A 6000-nucleotide genomic window follows, 5' to 3' on the forward strand; every position below is an offset into this window, starting at 1 on the left:
TGAACTGCAGATCGGTTCGGCGAGCATCTGCGTAAGACTTTTGCCTATCTTGAGCTTCCTTGATTCTCTCCCGGATCTGGCGGACGATCTCTATCATTTCCTCTACAGAGTCCGGTCCGAGCGACTTTCTCTCACCGACTTCATCCCAGTAAAGTGGTGATCTACATTTCCTCCCATACAGTGCTTCATATGGGGCCATGTTTATAGTTGCCTGATAACTGTTGTTGTAAGCAAACTCTATAAGTGGCAGTACTGGCTCCCATTTTCCTCCGCGGTCGAGCACTACGGCCCTTAACATATCTTCCAAGGTCTGAATTGTTCTCTCAGACTGCCCATCAGTCTGTGGATGGAATGCTGTACTGAAATTCAACCTGGTGCCTAGCTCTTGCTGCAGACTTATCCAAAATCTGGAAGTAAATTTTGGATCCCTGTCTGATGTGATCGTCACCGGTATTCCATGTAAGCGTATGATCTCTTGCACATAGATCTGAGCTAGCTTGTCCGATCCGTAAGTGATACGAACTGGTACAAAGTGGGCGCTCTTGGTAAGGCGATCTATGATCACCCAAATAGCAGTATTCCCTCGTTGTGACTTTGGCAATCCTGTCATGAAATCCATCGCGATGTGCTCCCATTTCCACTCGGGAATTTCTAGGGGTTGTAATTTTCCATAGGGTCGTTGATGTAGAGCTTTCACTTGTTGGCATGCTAAGCACCTTTCTACAAACGACGCTATGCTCCTTTTCATGCCATCCCACCAAAAATGCTTCTTCATATCTTGATACATTTTCGTACCTCCTGGGTGGGCGGTGTAGGGTGTCTCATGCGCCTCGCTCATGATCTCATCTCTGAGAGCCTCGTCATTGGGCACACATAATCTCCCTTCAAACGTGAGGGCGTTATCTGCTTCTTCGCGGTAACTCACCTCTTTTCCCGTCCTCACTTTAAGTCGAATTTTCTCTAATGCTTCATCACTCCTTTGAGCTTCAACAATTTTGGCCCTTAAGTCTGGTTCAATCACTAGAGTGGCGATCCTACCTTCCACCATCTCTGGTGCTCTCACTACCTCCAATCGCATCTTAGCGAATTCCCGTATGAGTTCCTCGTTTTGTGTAAGGAAGGTGGCCATTTGGGGTGTAGTTTTCCTGCTCAAGGCATCTGCCACTACATTCGCCTTGCCTGGGTGGTAATTTATACCACAGTCATAATCCTTGACTAATTCGAGCCATCTGCGTTGTCGCATATTTAAATCCTTCTGCTCGAAAAAGTACTTAAGGCTCTTGTGGTCCGTGAAGATCTCACATTGAACCCCGTAGAGGTGATGTCTCCAAATCTTCAAGGCATGTACCACTGCTGCTAGTTCCAGATCATGAGTGGGGTAATTCAGCTCGTGTGGCCTGAGTTGGCGTGACGCGTATGCGATCACCTTGCCATTCTGCATCAATGTCCGAGACAGATTTTCTGGAGATTTTGAAGTCCGATTCGCATGTAATGCATACCATTCTCTTCGTTTTCGAAAGAGTTTCGCGTGGATATCTTAAACGTCTCAATCGGAGTACGGTAGAAGAAGTTATGGCCGTTTTACCAAAACTGCGCAGAGCAGTGACATAGCTGGCGACCCGCCAGGTTCGCATGCAAACGAACCTGGCGACCCGCCAGCAATCCACGAAAAAAACGCCGTAAGCAGCTGGCGACTCGCCAGCTTCGACGCACACCCAACCTGGCGACCCGCCAGCTTCGTCGGACAGCTTATTTCGGGCCCAAAGTCAACCCTAGGTATATATATGTCTAGGAAACGCCTCCAAACACATTCTACACGCCTTCAACCCCAAAAATACTACTTTTTCACCTAGGGAGAAGAGAGGAACGAGCAGAGGACGAGTATTCATCGCAAGATTGAAGACGAGGCCTCCAATCCGCCCAATCCAATTCTAGGAGTTTCTACTTTTAGTTTTATTCTTGTTCAAACAATGTTTTTGAATATTTCTTTGACTTTTGTGTTGAACATGAGTAGCTAAATCCTTCGTAGAGTTCTACGGGGGAGATACAATGATTCTTATGTTTAATTGATTTCCTTTTTCTATGCCTTGGCTCATGTGGTTATTTTGATTTCTTCTGTGCTTATACATTTATTTGACTGATCACCTTATAAATGCATGTGGATTTTACTACAAGAACTGAGAAGTGAGTAGTTTAATTTGAAATAGAAGAAATTGTCGTCTCTGCCAATATAATCGAGAGATTTGAGCCTTTGAATGAAGCTAAGTATCTTAGGAGCTATTAGGAGTTGTTGCCTTAGTTCTAGGAAGGAGACTTCGGTTCTAGGTAGCAATCTACAAATTATATGCTTTGAGAAAAGATATAGTTTTACCTTAGTGATAGCTTAATAACCCTTGAGACCCTTTGTTGGCATAGTTTGGAAATTAGTTGAGCATAGGATAGTTGTTATCGATCCCGTAGGATTCTACCCTTCTCATCCTTGATCTACATCCGTTTTCTTATTTGCTTTTAGTTCTCTATTTGTTTTTAATTGTTTTTACCTTGCTTTTAAGTAGATTTAGAAAACCCAAACTTTCCGATTCATCTAGATAGTAGTTGAGGTTGGTTCGTGGTAATTAGGTTGACACTCATTGTCTTTGTGGATACGATACTCTTTGCTTACTATTTGCTACATTAGTCCCGTACACTTGCGGGTATACTTGTGTTAAATATAAGTTGAGTCAGTATATGAGTCCCAAATGTGAGTGGAATGAATTACTGAAACGTGAGACCCTACAACCATCTATGATAAAAGTGAACCAGAACTTCTTGGTTTAATTTTGGAGTAATGGAGTTGACTACTTTTTAAAGTATTATTTATCTGTGATTTATTTATGATTTCTATTTCTCGTCTCTACTTTTCCTCCGTCCCATAAAAATATTAAAATTTGAAATGACACGAGAACTACTACATAATTAGTAAAACAAAATAGTGTTAGGTTTGGTATACTGAAAAACATGTTTCTAGCACGAAAAGAATCTTGCTAGTATACGAAAAACTCTACAATCCACTTTTAAACTGATTCAGTATTATTCGAGCAGTTTGCACGAATAGAATCAATATATTAGTATATTGTGTTTCCTTGTGAATTTATAAGATGTTGTTTAAACATTTAAATGTATAAAAAGTAAACAAAGCCTAAGTCTTTTGCTTAGTAGACTGATTGTGGGCGGCGTCCACTTTAAGGTAACTACAGTCGGTTCTAAGTAATGCTTTGCAAAAGAAAAATAAGAATTTCACAACCTAGATAGCCTTTGGCTACCTATCGCGAAAGGTTGCAATGTCAGTCCGATTAATTCTAAGCCTTATTGAAATAAGATGACATTGGTGTGGTATAGCACTGAATGGATCTAACAGTAAGACGTGTTTTTATGCTATTTACTGAAAGACTAGGTCTTGATAAACTACCATTTCTTAATTAACATATGTTAGCGTTGAGCATACGCTATTGATTATTGATGCACTTTTTATTAGCACTATAAATACCTGCAAGTATACAGAGTAGTAGAGTAGAGAGTCCAGTTAATGTATGAGGTGCCGAGTTCGAGCCTTCTTGACATCAGTTGTAATTTCCTCCATTCTTTAGGAGTTTATTTGTAATTTCCTCCTTCGTACCAGAGTTAATTTAAAAAAAAAAGTATAGAAAGTAGATCAGTATAGCTAAAGCTCAGTATCGGATATCGATCACGGGGAAAACAATTACAGACTGGCTACCTTCTACTAAAACTCAATTACTATCTGGGAACCGAAAGATTTTGGGAATTTTTGAAAACAGAAAACAATTGAAAGCAATAAACAACTGATTGCAAATAGATCACGGAGATAAAAGTATAGAGATAAGGGAATTCCAGGGATGTGCGTTCACAGTTATGGTTATACAAATTCCAACTACAATATCCTAGCACAGTTAATACTTTGATAGGACTAGTCACCTAGCTTATGCTAATGCGATGCAAACGTTAATTACTAACATTAGGGTTGTTAATCCTAAATCTGTAACTCCTAAAAGCTCCTAAGACCCTTTAAAAGTCATCACTCTCAATTAATAGTGCCGTTTTAAGAGAAGTTAACTGTAGTGTCTACTAAGTGGATCTAACTTGCCAACCTCCTCTCACGATTATGTAGCAAGTTATATTAAATAATCCATAATTATGTCACTCAATTATGAAACATCAAAATTCACTTAGGGAAGAAACAAAGTAAAAACAAAACGGATATTAAATAGAAAAGGAATTGTATAACCAAAGTCGTTGCTAACACATCCCTAGAATCCTATGAATTTAGTTACACATAATGTAATATCTTAGAGTTTGTGTGCTAGAAATCACATTTCGAGTGATTGAATACTGTGAAAACTCTTATTTTATTTTCCAAGGAATAATACAGATTATTTTTATCATAATGTTGTTATGTTTTACATTTAATGGATGTTTATTGCATATTTAAATGTATAAGTAACTTAACAAAGTCTAAGTCTTTGTTTTAGTAGACCGGTTGTGGGCGTCGTCCACTTTAAGGTAACACGGTCAGTTCTAAACAAAGAAAAATAAGAATTTCACAACCCAGATAGGCTTAGACTACTTATCGCGAAAGATTGCAATGTTAGTCCGCATATTTATAAGCCGTACTGAAATAAGATGACATTGGTGTGGTATAGCACTGAATTAGATCTAAAGGTGAGACAAGTCTTTATGCTATCTACTGAAAGACGAGGTCTTGATAATTATTGTTTCTTAATTAATGTATGTTAGCATTGAGCATTCAGTATTGATTATGCACTACTTTGACTTACCAAATGGTGCGGATTTTTCGCAACCCAATAATCCTGATATATTGGGTAGTGGTGATTTATATCTAGCGGTGCTAGGATTGCTATTATGTTGAATCATGCGACTGGTGAGTTTGGTTTGATAATGTCCTCAAGAGGAGCTCGAAATAAGGTTTTATTATTCAGAAACTGGCCAGTTGGAATTTAATTATTCCATGAATAATAAATAAACGTTTCTTTCTGAGTCCACTCTTGGAATTAATAAGATGTTAATTAATAAGTCCTTAGTAGACTTTAATTAATTAATGGACATTTATATCTTAAGCGCGAGAAATAAACATTTAAATAAAATAGAAATCCGAATTACTTGTAATTTCGGATTTGGATGGGCAGTGCAATATTGTTACTGTAATGGCTGATAATGATATTCCAATATAAGTTTGTATTAAACTGTGTGTTCAATTTAATTAGTAAAACTAATTGGAGGAGACCACATTCAAACCTCCATAGATTCGTGTCTGGGCCTAATATATAACTATTATAAATAGGTATTAAATTTAAAGACATTTTTCACTTAATAAAAGAATTTATTCCTAATTTGGGCCAAGCAAATAAATTTATCAGAGTCCAATAATTTAATCTAAGTTATAATTTTTTGGCCTAATTTGATTAAAGCAAATTAAATTACATGTTATGCCTAAAAAATTAGAATAAATTACTGAGTTGCTTTTGGGCCAAACAAATAAGTAAAAGAAAGACAATTTAAAATTACTTTTAAATGGCTTTGGGGCTAATAATATAAAATAAAATTACAATCTCTTGGCGCCTATGTAAATTTAAAAGAATTAATTTTTATGTGTTTTTGGGCCTATCATATTTAAGTAGTAAAGTACAAATCCAAAGAATTATAATCTTTAGGCCTAGTAATTAGATAAGAGAATCAAACTAATCTTTCAAGCTCCTTGGTGAGCCCAATTCCATTATCTTCTAGCTTAATGAGATTCTAATATTTTAGACGTGATTTTCTTCCACTCAAAATCTGTGCTCCAGCATTTTTTCCCACGTCTTTTCCGTTACACTCCACTATTTACATAAAATAAATGCAATGATAAAACACAATTAAAATCTACTAACTCCACTCCTTTTTGGAATAAATTTACAATTTTAAAGGGTCACAAATAAATCCTCAACA

Source organism: Salvia hispanica, chromosome 3 (assembly GCF_029641045.1).
Source record: "Salvia hispanica isolate PSC_SH4W2 chromosome 3, Shi_PSC_v1, whole genome shotgun sequence".
Lineage (NCBI taxonomy): Eukaryota > Viridiplantae > Streptophyta > Magnoliopsida > Lamiales > Lamiaceae > Salvia > Salvia hispanica.